Source organism: Bos taurus, chromosome 14 (genome assembly GCF_002263795.3).
Source record: "Bos taurus isolate L1 Dominette 01449 registration number 42190680 breed Hereford chromosome 14, ARS-UCD2.0, whole genome shotgun sequence".
NCBI lineage: Eukaryota > Metazoa > Chordata > Mammalia > Artiodactyla > Bovidae > Bos > Bos taurus.
This window is the reverse complement of record NC_037341.1, coordinates 6,632,827-6,649,984: the sequence shown is the minus strand read 5'-3', so window position 1 is coordinate 6,649,984 and position 17,158 is coordinate 6,632,827. Positions and strand designations below refer to the sequence as shown.

Below are 17,158 nucleotides of genomic sequence, written 5' to 3'. Positions count from 1 at the left end.
CTCAAAGCCAGAGGTGGAGACCATCATTGGAACAACTGGACAAGCTCTTCTTAGACTCCAGAGGAGCCAGGCCAAGTGGTCACACACATCTAGACAGAGTCAAAAGGGGTAACCTGAGAAGGTTGGCAGTATTAAGTGTGATCCAAGGGGAAAAGAGTAGAAAAGTGTGCTCTGAGCAGGCACACCTAAATCATGTATGGGACTGGGACCCAGAGAAGACATGGTTCTTCCAAGAGAACAGGCAATCGATGAGGCTCGGGCTAGAGGCTGCCCTGATGGAGGAGCCATTGCTAAGAGGAATGTACAACTCAGAGGGACATGTGTGGTCAAGATTCATTTAAAACTGGATAGTTCTGGAAAGTCTAGATCTTCTTGACTCCATCTATGTTGTTGTGCTGTGCTTACAAGTTAACATGCGGACAGTGTTTGAAAAACAAGTTTTGTTATCAGTAAGCTGCTGCTGCTAAGTCACTTCAGTCGTGTCCAATTCTGTGGGAGCCCATAGACAGCACCCCACCAGGCTCCCCCATCCCTGGGATTCTCCAGGCAAGAACACTGGAGTGGGTTGCCATTTCCTTCTCCAATGCATGAAAGTGAAAAGTGAAAGTGAAGTCGCTCAGTCGTGTCCAACTCTTCGAGACCCCATGGACTGCAGCCTACTAGGCTCCTCTGTCCATGGGATTTTGCAGGCGAGAGTACTGGAGTGGGGTGCCATTGCCTTCTCTGTATCAGTAAGAGAGCAAATCAAAAGAAAAGGAGAGAGAGAAAACTCAGCCAGGGGGCATGATAGGAAAGGAGCCCACTTAGGAAGCAAGTTCAAATTTTGATATGAATTTAGAAATAAGGGGAGAGGTGGGCCATCAGAGGCACATGCCAGGACCACAGGGAAATGTACAACTGAGGAGCGTATTTTGCTATGTAAGCCATGCCAGTTATGCCTGATAGCTCAGATGGTAAAGAATTTGCCTGCAATGCAGGAGACCCAGGTTCAATCCTTGGGTCAGGAAGATCCCCTGGAGAAGGGGATGGGTACCCACTCCAGTATTCTCACCTGGAGAAATCCATGGACAGAGGAGCCTAGCGGGCTACAGTCCATGAGATCACACAGAGTTGGACAGGGCTAAGCGACTAACACTATCACTTTCAAGACATGCCTATTACAGAGGTCTGAGTAACTGTGAGGCCGGGAAAGGCAAAGCCCTGGGGACAAGACTGTGGTGGAGGTGTCAGAACTCACAAAACCCCAGCGTTCAAACTTCAGAAGCCTCACCTGCATTTTCAGCTCAGGAAGCTGCTAAGGATGCTTTTTCAGCTACAACAAAAACCAACTTCACAGTCTAAAGTGATGCCATAGCTGGAGGTGCCAGCAGCAGCCACCAAAGCTCAGACCCATGGCAATGGATAAACCACTCTTTCATGGTGGGGGGAGCCAGGATCACCCCAGAACTGACAGAAGGCACGGGCTTCAAGAGGGTCTTTTCAACCAGCATTGAACAGGTGCTTATGGTAGAAATTGAAACCAGTGGCTGTTGTTCAGTTGTTAAGTCTTGTCCGACTTTGTGACCCCATGGACTGCAGCACACCAGGGTTCCCTGTCCTTCACTGTCTCCTGGAGTTTGCTCAGAATCATGTCCATTGAGTCAGTGATGCCATCTACCCATCTTATCCTCTGCCACCCTCTTCTCTTGCCCTCAATCTTTCCCAGCATTAGGGTCTTTTCCAGTGAGTTGGCTCTTCACATCAGGTGGCCAAAGTATTGGAGCTTCAGCGTTATCACATGAACACAATGAAAACCAGTGGAGAAATTCCCGTATTGTCAATGGCCTGGATAAATAGGAGCTCATATATGCTATTGTAAAAATTTAAATACTGCCTTTGCGGAATTCAGTCTATTGATGTGTACGAATTTGTTCTAGGAAAATAATTATACCAGAGCAGAAAGATAAATGTGCAAAGCAGTTCTTGAAAACATTATATGTAATGGTACAAAAAAAATTGTTTAAGCAACCTAAATATCCATCCTCAGGAGGACTGGTTAGATGCATTGAAGTAAATCCATCTGGCGTAGTGGGCCATGGCCGTTTACAATGGTAATATAGATCTGTATGTATTGACTTGGAAATATGTTAACTGAAAATGGCAAGTTACACAAGAGTATGCATAATAGAGTCCCATTTTGTTTTTTCTGGAAAACAAAAGAAAACACATGAGTGAGTCTACATAAGGAAAAGCTAAAAGGGTCGAATCTCAGCAGTGAGGTCTAGCCTCGTAGTTAGAAGTGGGCCCTCTGCAGCCAGGGGACCAGGCTCTTATTCTCTTATTCTTCTTCTTAGGCTCTTATTCTCAGCTCTTGCTTGAGACCTGGGACAAGTTCCTGAACCTTCTTTGATCAGTTTCCTCATCTGAAAAGCAGAGGTTGTAGCTTGATATCTGAAGTAGAGTAGCCTGAGGTCAGCTCTCCGTGACCAAAGGTCTGAACGTGGCGCTGCATTTTGCCTCTAGGTCTTAGATGATGCGATGGTGTGGACTGATGCTCTTCTTGCTCTTTACCCTTGCTTGCTCCCTCCCTTCTTCCCACTTTTGTGACATTATCTGTGAAATTAAAAACTGGTGGCAATCTAAATACCCAACAGTGAGAGGAGTTAGATAAATCATAGTCTATTTGCATTTTGGAAAAAAAATGGAGAGGTTGTGGTTCTTACTTTATGATGCTGACTTGGGGCTAAAAGGAGATGATGAACGTCAAGGCTCAGCATAGGGCGTGACACATGCTGTGCTCTTGGTGGCTCTTGTGACATTTATGTGGGTACCCATCCCCCTTCTCTAGTGTGGTGTAAGTAATTACTCCCAGACTCAGTGACTTCAGTGATAATCATGTTTCCCAAATCCACTGGGTCCCAAATTTGGGCAGGACCTGGCTCATGCTTTGTTTTCTGCAGCATCACCTGCGGTTATTCTTGGTACCTGGCTGGTGGATGCAAAACAGCTTCACCTAAGTGTCTGACATTTTGGCACATGTGACTGGATGGCTGAGCTCAGTCGAGACTTGGTTGAAGCGTCAGTACATGGTCTCTCTAGCATGGTGGCCTCAAGGAAATTGAACTTTTACATGGGGGCTGGCCCCTCATAGAACCAGTGTCCCAAGAGAAACTGGTGGAAGCTGCCTGGCCCTTTTCTTGCTTATCCCCAGGAGTCACAAAGCTTTGCTTTCACCACACTCTACTGGGTGAAGCAGTTATAAGCCCTTCCTGATTCAAAGGGAGAGGATGTAGATCTACAATAGGTCAAGAAGAAGAGTGGTCAAGGTCTCTGTAGACAAATATTGTTGCCATCTTTGGAAAATATAATCTGCCACAGAACCTAATCTCTATACCTTAGTATTTTGCAGAGATATAATATGTATGCTTGTGCTCTGAGACCCTTTGAACTGTAACTTGCCAGGCTCCTCTGTTCATGGGATTTTTTTCAGGCAAGATTACTCGAGTGGGTTCCCATTTCCTCCTCTAGGAGATCTTACCAATCCAGGGATTGAACCTGAGTCTCCTGCATTGGCAGGCGGATTCTTTACTACTAAGCCTTTGGGGAAGGCTTACTATGTATTGTTGTTCAGTTGCTAAATCATGTCCAACTCTGCGACCCCATGGACTGCAGCACGCCAGGCTTCCCTGCCTTTAGCTGTCTCTTGGAGCTTGCTCAAACTCATGTCCATTGAGTCAATGATGCCATCCAACCATCTCGTCCTCTGTCGCCCCCTTCTCCTGCTGCCTTCAATCTTTCCCAGCATCAGGGTCTTTTCTAATGAGTCGGCTCTTTGCCAAAGTATTGGAGCTTCAGCATCAGTCCTTCCAATGAATATTCAAAGCTCGATTTCCTTTAGGATTGACTCGTTTGATCTCCTTGCAGTCCAAGATATAGCTACAATTTAAAGTATATCTTTTTTTTTTTTAGTTCTTTTTATTTATTTATTTTTTTTTAATTTTATTTTATTTTTAAACTTTACATAATTGTATTAGTTTTGCCAAATATTAAATTGAATCCGCCACGGGTATACATGTGTCCCCCATCCTGAACCCTCCTCCCTCCTCCCTCCCCATACCATCCCTCTGGATTGTCCCAGTGCACTAGCCCCAAGCATCCAGTATCGTGCATCGAACCTGGACTGGCAACTCGTTTCTTACATGATATTTTATATGTTTCAATGTCATTCTCCCAAATCTTCCCACCCTCTCCCTCTCCCACAGAGTCCATAAGACTGTTCTATACATCAGTGTCTCTTTTGCTGTCTCGTACACCGGGTTATTGTTACTATCTTTCTAAATTCCATATATATGCGTTAGTATACTGTATTGATGTTTTTCCTTCTGGCTTACTTCACTCTGTATAATAGGCTCCAGTTTCATCCACCTCATTAGAACTGATTCAAATGTATTCTTTTTAATGGCTGAGTAATACTCCATTGTGTATATGTACCACAGCTGTCTTATCCATTCATCTGCTGATGGACATCTAGGTTGCTTCCATGTCCTGGCTATTATAAACAGTGCTGCGATGAACATTGGGGTACACGTGTCTCTTTCCCTTCTGGTCTCCTCAGTGTGTATGCCTAGCAGTGGGATTGCTGGATCATAAGGTAAAGTATATCTTGATGTACAGAGCTGGGGGCACTTTATGTAGCTAAACACTTGAACACACAAAGAGACGGGCACAAAGATATGTATAAATTCTGTATCAGAATTGCTTCAGTGGAGGAGACAGGCCTGTTGCGTGTGAAGTCTGAGATGTCTGTGTAGGAAAGCACTGGGAAGAGGAAGGAGATGCTTGCTTGTTGTATATATAGTGTAGGTTTTGCCCTTTACAATAAGATGGCGCATTTCATTTTGCTTTCCCTGTTGCTATGGTATCTGTCACTTTATTTATAACTGTGTCTGTTCAGTTACATCCTTGTACTTGAGAAGCTTTTCCTGCCCGAAGAAAGAACCATAGCAACCCAGGAGGCTCCCCGGGTCAGGAGTGGGAGGAGGAGGGGTCAAGGTGTTCCTGCCTGTTCTCTTCTGCTAGGCTCCCTGAGTTGTGTCTCTAGTCCCCTCACCCCTCTGACAGCATGGTCTTACCTGCCTCCCTCACCCCCTTGCTCATGCAGTCAGAACTGAGGTCTGTGGCTTTGCTGGCTCTGTGAACTGGGCAAGTTATTCAGTTTCTCTGGGCCTCCCGCTTCCTCCCCTGTCCCTGTTATAAAACAGGAAGGATAAAGCAGATTTTACCAGCACCCTTTTCCAGTTTACCACTGTCCATGGCTCTTTCAGTTTCTGCAGAACCCTGTCCTCTCCACTTAACGTCTGGCTTCTCCTCCCTGTTAGGCTCATGTCTGCTTCTTCTCATCTTTAAATGTCACCTTCTCTGAGGAGCCTCCCTGGTCCAGGCATCTGCAGCAGACACACTCAGTGCTCTTATGCTCACATCATCACTTGTGTGTGTGTGCTCAGTTATGGCCAACTCTCTGCGACCCCATGGGCTGTAGCCCAATAGACTTCTCTGTCCATGTGATTTCCCAGGCAAGAATATTGGAGTGGGTTGCCATTTCCTACTCTAGGATATCTTCCCGACTCAGAGATCAAACCTGTGTCTCCTGCATTTCCTGCATTGACAGGCAAGTTCTTTACCACTGAATCAGCTGGGAAGCCGTATGCCCATATCCCTTCAACTGTTTCTTGCACATTGGCTTCCTGGGTGTGCTTCCACTCGCACCAGCTAACACCCGAATCTCTTCATTGGCAGGCTCTCCTTCTGGTTCTAGTAGTGCCTGATCACATCACCTGCCACTCCCCTCTGTGGCTACAACTGCCTCTTCTCAGCATCTCTCCTTCTAGAGTGTGGGCTTTAGAGCCAGCCATTGGCTCCTCCCCATCTGGTCTCACTGCTAAGTAACTGGACCATGCCAAGTATGATGCTTGATTTTGTATCAATTTCACTGGGCAATAAGATACTCAAATATTTGTTCAAATACTATTCTGGGTGGGTGTTTTTGGATGGGTGGGTGTTTTTGGATGAGATTAGCATCAGAATTGCTGGACTGAATAAAGCAGATTGCCTTCCCTAATGAGGGTGAGCCTCATTCAACCAGGTAAAGGCCTGAATAGCACAAAAAGACTGTGCCTTCTCCATCAAGGAAGAGGGAAGTCCTCTTGCTGGACTGCTTGAATGGGGATATCGATCTTTCCTGGTCTTCATAAGTGAACTGAGAGTCTGAAGGCCAGAAAAAACCTTGGCCTTCTTGGATCCTGAGCCCATGGGCCTTCAGACTAGAACTGTACCACCAGATCCCCTAGGTCTCCAGTGTGCTAAATGCAGATCTTGGGACTTCTCAGCATCTATAATCACATGAGCTAATTTCCTAGAATAAATCTGTGTGTTTGTGTGTATGTGTATCTATATCCATATTTATATCTAGCCTGTTGGTTTGGATTCTCTGGAGAACCATGACTACTATACCAAGATAAAGTGATGATAATAGTAATAATAATAGCCTACTTTGGGACTTCCTTGGTGGCTCAGATGGTAAAGAATCTGGCCTGTCATGCAGAAGACCCAGGTTCAATCCCTGGATCGGGAAGATCCCCTGGAGAAGGGAATGGAAACCCACTCCAGTATTCTTGCCTGGAGAATTCCATGGACAGAAGAGCCTCGCGAGCTATCATCCATGGAGTTGCAAAGAGTGGGACATGACTGAGTGACTAAAAACTTCACTTTTCACTTTGTGTCAGGGGTTTTGCACCTATTATCTCTGATTCTGTATTTATCACCATATTACAGATGGGAAAACTAGAGCTCAGAGAGGTTAGCCTCATGCCAAGGGCACAGTGTTAGGAAGAGGCTGAACCTACATGGGAACCCAGAGCTGGGGCTGAACAGCCTCACGGCCACACACAGCACACCATCAAGCCAGAAATGGGTCCCACAAAGCATTTGCCTGTAGGTGAAAGTCGGGTTCATCTCACATTTGCCCTGAATTGACGTAAGCTTTCAGTTCACGTGCTCAGTTGTGTCTTGCTCTTTGCGACCCCATGGACTGAAGCACGCCAGGCTTCCCTGTCCATCATCAACTCCCAGAGCTTGCTCAAACTCATGTCGGTTGAGTTGGTGATGCCATCCAACCATCTCATCCTCTGTCATCCCCTTCTCTTCCCACCTTCAATCTTTCCAAGTATCAGGGTCTTTTCCAGTGAGTCAGTTCTTCACATCAGGTGGCCAAAGTATTGGAGTTTCAGCTTCAGCAGCAGTCCTTCCAATGAATATTCAGGACTGATTTCTTTTAGGATGGACTGGTTGGATGTCCTTGCTGTCCAAGGGACTCTCAAGAGTCTTCTCCAACACCACAGTTCAAAAGCATCAATTCTTCAGCACTAAGCTTTCTTTATAGTCCAACTCTCACTTCCATACATGACTACTGGAAAAACCGTAGTTTTGTTGTTGAAGTAATGTCTCTATTTTTTAATATGCTGTTTAAGTTGGTCATAACTTTTCTTACAAGGAGCAAGTGTCTTTTAATTTCATGGCTGCAGTCACCATCTGCAGTGATTTTGGAGCCCCCCAAAATAAAGCCTGTCACTGTTTCCACTGTTTCCCCATCTGTTTGCCATGAAGTGATGGGAACAGATGCCATGATCTTAGTTTTCTGAATGTTGAGTTTTAAGCCAACTTTTTCACTCTCCTCATTGAGTTTCATCAAGATTCTCTTTAATTCTTCACTTTCTGCCATGAGGGTGGTGTCATCTGCGTATCTGAGATTATTGATATTTCTCCCAGCAATCTTGATTCCAGCTTGTGCTTCATCCAGTCTAGCATTTCTCATGATGTACTCTCCATATAAGTTAAATAAGCAGGGTGATAATGTACAGCCTTGATGTACTCCTTTCCCGATTTGGAACCAGTCTGTTGTTCCATGTCCAGTTCTAACTATTGCTTCTTGACCTGTATACACATTTTTCAGGAGGCAGATCGGATGGACTGATATTCCCATCTCTTGAAGAATTTTCCACAGTTTGTTGTGATCTACACAGTCAGAGGCTTTGGTGTAGTCAATAAAGCAGAAGTAGATGTTTTTCTGGAACTCTCTTGCTTTTTTGATGATAGAACGGATGTTGGCAATTTGATCTCTGGTTCCTCTGCCTTTTCTAAATCCAGCTTGAACATCTCGAAGTTTACAGTTCACATGCTGTTGAAGCATGGCTTGGAGAATTCTGAGCATTACTTTGCTAGTGCGTGAGATGAGTGCAATTGTGTGGTAGTTTGAGCATTCTTTGGCATTGCCTTTCTTTGGGATTGGAATGAAAACTGACCTTTTCAAGTCCTGTGGCCACTGCTGAGCTTTCCAAATTTGCTGGCATACTGAGTGTAGCACTTTCACAGCATCATCTTTTAGGATTTGAAATAGCTCAACTGGAATTCCATCACCTCCACTAGCTTTGTTCGTAGTGATGCTTCCTAGGCCCACTTGACTTTGCATTCCAGAATGGTTCTAGGTGAGTAACCACACCATCATGGTTATTCTAGGTCTTGAAGATCTTTTTTGTATAGTTCTGTGTTTTCTTGCCACCTCTTCTTAATATCTTCTGCTTCTGTTAGGTCCATACCATTTCTGTCCTTTGTTGAGCCCATCTTTTCATGAAAAGTTCCCTTGGTATCTCTAATTTTATTGAAGAGATCTCTAGTCTTTCCCATTCTGTTGCTTTCCTCTATTTCTTTGCATTCGTCACTGAGGAAGGCTTTCTTATCTCTCCTTGCTATTGTTTGGAACTCTGCATACAAATGGGTATATCTTTCCTTTTATCCTTTGCCTTTTGCTTGTCTTCATTTCATAGCTGTTTGTAAGTCCTCCTCAAACAACCATTTTGCCTTTTTGCATTTCTTTTGCTTGGGGATGGTCTTGATCACTGCCTCTTGTACAATGTCACAAACCTCTGTCCATAGTTCTTCAGGCACTCTATCAGATCTAATCCCTTGAATCTATTTGTCACTTCCACTGTATAGTCATAGGGATTTGATTTAGGTCATACCTGAATGTTCTAGTGGTTTTCCCTACTTTCTTCAATATAAGTCTGAATTTTGCAATAAGGGGTTCATGATCTGAGCCACAGTCAGCTCCCAGTCTTGTTTTTGCTGACCGTGTAGAGTTTCTCCATCTTTGCCTGCAAAGAATATAATCAGTCTGATTTTGGTATTAAGCATCTTGTGATGTCCATATGTAGAGTCTTCTCTTGTGTTGTTGGAAGAGGGTGTTTGCCATGACCAGTGCATTCTCTTGGCAAAACTCTATTAGCCTTTGCCCTGCTTCATCTGTGCTCCAAGGCCAAATTTGCCTGTTACTCCAGGTATTTCTTGACTTCCTACTTTAGCATTCCAGTCCCCTATAATGAAAAGGACATCTTTTTTGGGTTTTAGTTCTAGAAGGTTTTGTAGGTCTTCATAGAACTGTTCAACTTCAGCTTCTTTAGCATTATTGGTTGGGGGCATAGACTTGGATTACTGTGATAGTACATGGTTTGCCTTGGAAACAAACAGAGATCATTCTGTTGTTTTTGAGATTGCAACCAAGTACTACATTTTGGACTCTTTTGTTGACTATGATGGCTATTCCATTTCTTCTAAGAGATTCCTGCCCGCAGTAGTAAATATAATGGTCATCTGAGTTAAATTCACCCATTCCAGTCCAGTTTAGTTCACTGATTCCTAAAATGTCATTGTTCACTCTTGCCATCTCCTGCTTGACCACTTCCAACTTGTCTTGATTCATGGACCTAACATTCCAGGTTCCTATGCAATATTGCTCTTTACAGCATCAGACTTTACTTCCATCACCAGTCACATCCACAACTGGGTGTTGTTTTTGCTTTGGCTCTGTCTCTTCATTCTTTCTAGAGTTATTTCTCCACTGATCTCCAGTAGCATATTGGGCACCTATCAACCTGGGGAGTTCATCTTTCAGTGTCCTATCTTTTTGCCTTTTCATACTGTTCTTAGGGTTCTCAAGGCAAGAATACTGACATGGTTTGCCATTCCCTTCTCCAGTGGACCATGTTTTGTCAGAACTCTCCACTATGACCCATCCATCTTGGGTGGCCCTACATGGCATGACTCATAGTTTCCTTGAGTTAGACAAGGCTGTAGTCCAGGTGATCAGTTTGGTTAGTTTTCTGTCATTGTGGTTTTCAGTCTGTCAGCCCTCTGATGGAGAAGGATAAGAGGCTTATGGAAGCTTCCTGATGGGAGAGACTGACTGAGAGGGAAACTGGGTCTTATTCTGATTGGCAGGGCCGTGCTCAGTAAATCTTTAATCCAATTTTCTGTTGAAGGGTGGGTCCGTGTTCCCTCCCTGTTATTTGACTTGGGGTCAAACTATGGAGGAGGTAATGAAGATAATGGTGGCCTCCTTCAAAAGGTTGCATGCACGCTGCCCCACTCAATGCCCCTGACCCTGCAGCAGGCCACCTCGCCTGCCCCACTCAATGCCCCTGACCCCACGCCTCCATTGGAGGAGACTCCTGGACAGTCATGGGCAAGTCTTGACTCTTGTGGGGTCACTGCTCCTTTCTCCTGGGTCCTGGTGTGCACAAGGTTCTGTTTGTGCCCTCTAAGAATCTGTTTTCCAGTCCCGTGTATGTTCTGGCAGCTCTATGGTGGGGTTAACGGCTCCTTCCTCCAAGAGGGCTTATGCCATACCCAAGTCTGCTGCACCCAGAGTCCCTGCCCCTGTGGCAGTCCACTGCTGACCTGTACCTCCTCAGGAGACACTTGAACACAGTTCTGGCTCAGTCTCTGTGGAGTCCCTGGGTCCTGGTGTGCACAAGGTATATTTGAGCCCTCTGAGCATGTCTGGCGGGTATGGGGTTTGATTCTAAATGCGATTTTGCCCTCCTACCTTCTTTCTGGGGCTTCTCCTTTGCCCTTGGTGTGGGATATCTCCTCACAGCTGCTCCAGCCCTGGGCAGCCGCTGCTCCAGTGCCTACTGTCTTGCTGCGGCTTCTCTGCCCATGGACGTGGGGTATCTCCTCACAGTTGCTACAGCACCACACAGCTTTACAATGTATGTTTTATGATTCCCATTGACTCACATGCACAGGCTCAGGAAGGGTGGATGAAGCCCTTTGTTTTCAGAGAAGCCAGGAAACAAATACAGGCAGGCAGTTTCATCAGCACAGATACACTTCCAAGTGCTAATTACCAGCATTGGGGAAATAAGATCTAAAAACGAATGCAAGCCCAGTAACCCGCGTTACCAGTTGCAGTCTTGTCTAAACTCTTCTCCCTAACTCCCAACTGCTCTCAAGTGTTGACAACAAAGCAGTCAAGTCCACTAACAGCCCCGGGTCCTGCCAGGCTTCTCATATCCTGTAGCCCTTTAGTCAAGCTCCCACACCTTTACAGGCCCAAGATGTTGTGTACCAGTGTGGGGAAAGAATCCCCAAACCTCCCTCAAGAAATGGGGTTCCATAGTAACATGGGCCCAGCTGTAGGACAGGAGGGCCTCGGATGGACATTTGAAAAGAGATGGGGTCCCAGTTGGTGGGATTTGAGTACTGACTGCCACCCACTGGCTGCGCCATCTGGGCACCTCATATCTTCCTTCCTCATCCACAAAACGGACACAGAAAGGGCTGGTTTTGCACCTTTCTGAGGATTCTATGGATCCTGGTCTTAGCACCCAGTGCAATGCTTGGCACATGGTAGGAGCTTGGGGCTCCGGGTCCTTTCTCACCTGTGAGCCCCAGTTTTGCCTGTAGGCCTAGAACAAGATATTTAACAGGAAGAGGATAAGGAGCATTCATCCAGGAGAGTCAACACCCCAGAGTAGGACCATGGGGCTCGGCCTTCAGGAGCACTCATCCTTCCCCTCACCGGGCTCTTCTCACCCCACACCCTCTTGTCCTCTTTGGAAAGAGAGATCCTGTGGGCCGGAGGGCCAGGGGCCCTGCCCTTGGATGTGGCCGGGCACAAGAAGTGGGGTGGGGGGCTGGCCGCTCTGCTACTATTCTGGAGAGAGCAGAGGGAGTGGGGGTGGGGGGCTGGGGAAACAGAGAGCAGGGGCCTGGGAGGGAAGCCATTGAGTCTGGGGGCCTGTGGGGCTCAGTAGTGGTCCTGGGAGCTTGACAGTGCTGGGCACCCCCTGTAGGGACCCCCCCAGATGGGCCCTCCAGGCCCCCAACCCCACCATCCATGCAACTGAGACTCCATCTGCTGCAGCCAAGAAGCATCATGTCACGTGGATACACACCAGAAAGGTGTGAAGGAGGGAAGAAGGGACAGGGTCACCGGCCGGAAATTCTTCGGGCACTGTCGTGTAAGGGTGGACCCCTGGGTCTCCCCAGTCAACCCAACCTCTCCTTTGTCTGCCAGTTTCCTTCAGCTCCCTCTGCCGCTGTGACCTGCTGATGGTAAAGCCTCTTCATTTATTGATGAGCCCTTGGGAAGCAAAGTACTCCAGAGGCTTCTCAGATCAATACACAAGGGTGAGAAATCGTCAGAGGATTACAAGAACCGGTCTACTTTGAACTCTGCCTAATATGAAAGGAAAGACCAAAAGGGAAGTAGTTTACTTTAATATCTGTGTGGCTTTTTTTTTTTCCCAAACAGCAAGCGTCATCACGAGCCCACAAGTGTTCCTGGCTCTTCCAGCAGTAAATGGGTCTTTTAATGGAAAGACAGAGCATGTTTGAGGTTCAAAGGACCCAAGCTTACATCTCACCCTTTGTGGTTCTTGTGGTAAAGAGCCTACCTGCCAATGCAGGAGATGTAAGAGATGCAGGTTCAATCCCTGGGTCTGATAGATCCCCTAGAGGAGGGCATGGCAACCCATTCCAGTATTCTTTCCTGGAGAATCCCATGGACAGAGAAGCCTACAGGACTGTACCCCAGGCTACAGTCTATAGTGTCACACAGAGTCAGACATGACTGAAATGACTTAGCACACGCCTGCTAACTAATAGCTGTGCAATATTGGGAAGGTTACTTAACCTCTCTGAAAATCATAGGTTTCTCCTATAAAATTTTAATCATGATCATAAATAAGTCACTTCAATGGGGAGATTATTTAACTGACATAAGTGACAATCATTTTGGAATTTAGAACTATTTTTGTATTAGTTTCTTTTGCAATTTTTAATATGGCTTTATGGCTTTATAAGGTCCTATGTCATTATTCCCCTGAGAATCTCTGGTTAGTCATTTCTCCATCTTCCCATTATGAGTATGCGTACAGTTCTCAGGGCCGGTTTTCCTCAATGTACTTACTCATTCAGTACCAGTTTGTTAAGCATCTTTCATGTGTGAGCTGTTGGCATACTCTGAGAGCGGTGTCTCTGCTCTCGTGGAGCTTACTGGTCAACTAAGATGGCTAAGCGATGAGCAGATGGCAGAACTGGCTCCACAGCTGTGACCTGACGGGGCCAACATCGCTTGACTGCTTGTGTGGAGTCAGGCGTCGTGCAACGGGCTCTGGGTGCAGCATCTCATCACAGCCTCACAGGAGCCGCACGGAACGAGTGCTCCTGCTGTTTCTTGTTTTGCCCATGTGCACACTGAGCTCTGCAGGGCTCAGACCATCAGTGTAAGGCGATGGCTAAAGGTGGTGGACCTGGGATTGAACCTGCGTGGTCTGTCTTCAGCCTGCGTTCCCCCCCTCTAGATTGTGTTGCGTCCCATGGTGGATGGAGAAGCCTGAGGAGCCACAGGAGCCAGAGCAGAATCTCCACGGTCATGTGAGCAGCATCCCAAGGCTCAAGGGCTAAGCTCACCCAAGGAAGCCAAGGCAGGGCATCAGGTGCAAGGGGGGCAAGGGATGAGCAGCTCCTATGTGCTCCTCCCCCTGAGTCTGGGGAGCCTCAGACCCTGAGTAGAGACCGAACTTCCCTGGAGCAGACATGGCCAGTCCTGCCTGGAGCCGTCCTTGAGGATTGCCTGGAAGTGCTCCTTCCTCTTTACCTCCAGCCTCCTGGTCCCAAGACCACTCTTAGCTTAACAGTTTTCCTCTCTTTAGTTTTTTGTTTCCATTTTTTATTAACCAGACCTGACAGGCACGAAGATGGAACCACCACTAATTTCCATAATCGTTTGACGAGCACATAATGAGAATCGCTTATCAGAGAAATATGCTGCAATTAGCCTGGAACCACAATGCCATCTGTGTTTTTTAACATCCAAATGCGGTTGAAGTCAACGGAGGGAGTGCTCCTGACAATGTATGGAGAGAGGCGGGCTGGCAGCTGAGGAGGGTCCCAGACAAGGATACGGCCAGGTGTCTGGGACAGAAGGCTGTGGGGTCTGGGACCTCTCCTGGTGACTCAGTCGGTGGGGCTGGGGAACTGAGAAGAAACCGCCACTTCCTACCCGACCTGGGGCTTCTCAAAAGAGAAAGGTAGGCAGTGATACATCTGTTCCTTTCTTTAATCACTTTGTTAATTGGCCCTCGAAGGGAATACATTGTATTTGAAGGAAAACAGTGAATTGTTCATAGTAGACACTTAAATATTTGCAGGATTGGCCTGCATAGAGGTTTCTTTTAAGTCCAGACTGACTCTTTAGAAGTCTTGGGCAAGATGCCCAAGCTCAGAGAACTCCTCAAGCACCCCGCACAGAGGTAAGCAGTGGGGAGGAGACACATGTCAAAACTAGAATCCAAAATTGGAGAACACAGTTTTGTTAGGTTTAATCTTGGACAATCGTGTATTAAATTGAATTGCAAGATTCCTGAGATCCCTGGGCAAAATCATGAAGCAAATGAAGTTTGTCCTTTGAGATACCCACTCCCATTCTCTTCACTCTCCCTCCCCGGCTTGAGCTCCAGGTGGTCCCTCACAGGTCAATTACTGTCATTGTTTAGTCACTCAGTCATGTCTGACTCTTTGTGACCCCATGGCCTGTAGCTCACCAGGCTCCTATGCCCATGGGATTCTCCAGGCAAGAATACTGGAGTGGGTTATCATTTCTTCCTCCAGGGGATCTTCCTGATCCAGGAATTGAACACAAGTCTCCTGCTTGGAAGGTGGATTCTTTACCACTGAGCCACCTGGGAAGCCCGGCAGGTCAGTTAGCACTGGTCAGAAAGCCTGCCTTCCTTAGAAATGACATTTGGCTACAGGTAATAAAGATCCAGCCAGAGAGGCTTTGACAAATAAGGATCTGGAGAGGGACGTGTCCCACCCATCAAAGAAATGAAAGGAAAGCAACAAGGAGGTGCCTTTCCCACTTAGCACAGTAGTAAGGGACTCATAGTCGTAGACTATGGAGATGCAAGAACTTTCATCATCCCCGGCAGTGATGTAAAGTAGGGAAACCATTAGGAAAGCAATCCGGTACCATCTGTTAATATGGAAGAGAAGCAAGCTTCTCTGCTGCAAGTCTGCTGTCAGAGGGCACTGGGGAGTCACCCGCAGGTGTGCTGGTCCACACCCAGGGTGGCCAAGCCAGCATCGCTTGAAACAGTGAGTGAAACAACAAGAGAAAAGAACCTACCTACACTGTTTCATTATAGAAACAGATAAATTGTGAAATGAGGCACTTAGCAATTAAAATTAATGAACAGAACATATTTATCAACATAATGTCGAATGAGGAAAGCAAATTACAAAAAGAGTCATATGAGCATAAGACATATATGGAAGTGCTTTAATGTGCAAAAAAACAAAAATATGTTTTGCTTGTGGAGCTGTATATGGATAGTCCAAAGATTTAAGCATGTATGGTCAGATCAGATCAGATCAGTTGCTCAGTCGTGTCCGACTCTTTGCGACCCCATGAATTGCAGCACGCCAGGCCTCCCTGTCCATCACCAACTCCTGGACTTCACTGAGACTCACATCCCTCGAGTCAGTGATGCCATCCAGCCATCTCATCCTCTGTTGTCCCCTTCTCCTCTTGTCCCCAATCCCTCCCAGCATCAGAGTCTTTTCCAATGAGTCAACTCTTTGCATGAGGTGGCCAAAGTCCTGGAGTTTCAGCTTTAGCATCATTCCTTCCAAAGAAATCCCAGGGCTGATCTCCTTCAGAATGGACTGGTTGGATCTCCTTGCAGTCCAAGGGATTCTCAAGAGTCTTCTCCAACACCACAGTTCAAAAGCATCAGTTCTTCGGCGCTCAGCCTTATTCACAGTTCAACTCTCACATCCATACATGACCACAGGAAAAACCATAGCCTTGACTAGATGGACCTTTGTTGGCAAAGTAATGTCTCTGCTTTTGAATATGCTATCTAGGTTGGTCATAACTTTCCTTCCAAGGAGTAAGCGTCTTTTAATTTCATGGCTGCAGTCACCATCTGCAGTGATTTTGGAACCCCCCAAAATAAAGTCTGACACTGTTTCCACTGTTTCCCCATCTATTTTCCATGAAGTGATGGGACTGGATGCCGTGATCTTCGTTTTCTGAATGTTGAGCTTTAAGCCAACTTCTTCATTTTCCACTTTCACTTTCATCAAGAGGCTTTTGAGTTCCTCTTCACTTTCTGCCATAAGGGTGGTGTCATCTGCATATCTGAGGTTATTGATATTTCTCCCAGAAATCTTGATTCCAGCTTGTGTTTCTTCTAGTCCAGTGTTTCTCATGATGTACTCTGCATATAAGTTAAATAAACAGGGTGACAATATACAGCCTTGACAAACTCTTTTTCCTATTTGGAACCAGTCTGTTGTTCCATGTCCAGTTCTAACTGTTGCTGCCTGACCTGCATACAAATTTCTCAAGAGGCAGATCAGGTGGTCTGGTATTCCCATCTCTTTCAGAATTTTCCACAGTTTATTGTGATCCACACAGTCAAAAGCTTTGGCATAGTTAATAAAGCAGAAATAGATGTTTTTCTGGAACTCTCTTGCTTTTTCCATGATCCAGCGGATGTTGGCAATTTGATCTCTGGTTCCTCTGCCCTTTCTAAAACCAGCTTGAACATCAGGAATTTCACAGTTCACATATTGCTGAAGCCTGGCTTGGAGAATTTTGAGCATTACTTTACTAGCGTGTGAGATGAGTGCAATTGTGCGGTAGTTTGAGCATTCTTTGGCATTGCCTTTCTTTGGGATTGGAATGAAAACTGACTTTTTCCAGTCCTGTGGCCACTGCTGAGTTTTCCAAATTTGCTGGCATATTGAGTGCAGCACTTTCACAGCATCATCT

At 46.1% G+C, this 17,158-nt stretch overlaps 1 long non-coding RNA gene across 3 annotated transcripts in view; it reads left to right on the top strand.

Moving 5' to 3' along the window:
- Positions 1-17,158, top strand: part of LOC132342175 (uncharacterized) — a 44,253-nt gene that overhangs the window by 3,934 nt on the left and 23,161 nt on the right. Inside the window, exons 3-5 of one of the 3 annotated variants that reach the window (XR_009490437.1) lie at positions 12,392-13,752; positions 14,059-14,408; positions 14,989-15,075. This is a non-coding gene — a long non-coding RNA (uncharacterized lncRNA). Of the gene's footprint in view, positions 1-12,391; positions 14,409-14,988; positions 15,076-17,158 lie in introns of all 3 variants that reach the window. The other 2 variants (XR_009490436.1, XR_009490438.1) reach the window with 2 other exon arrangements.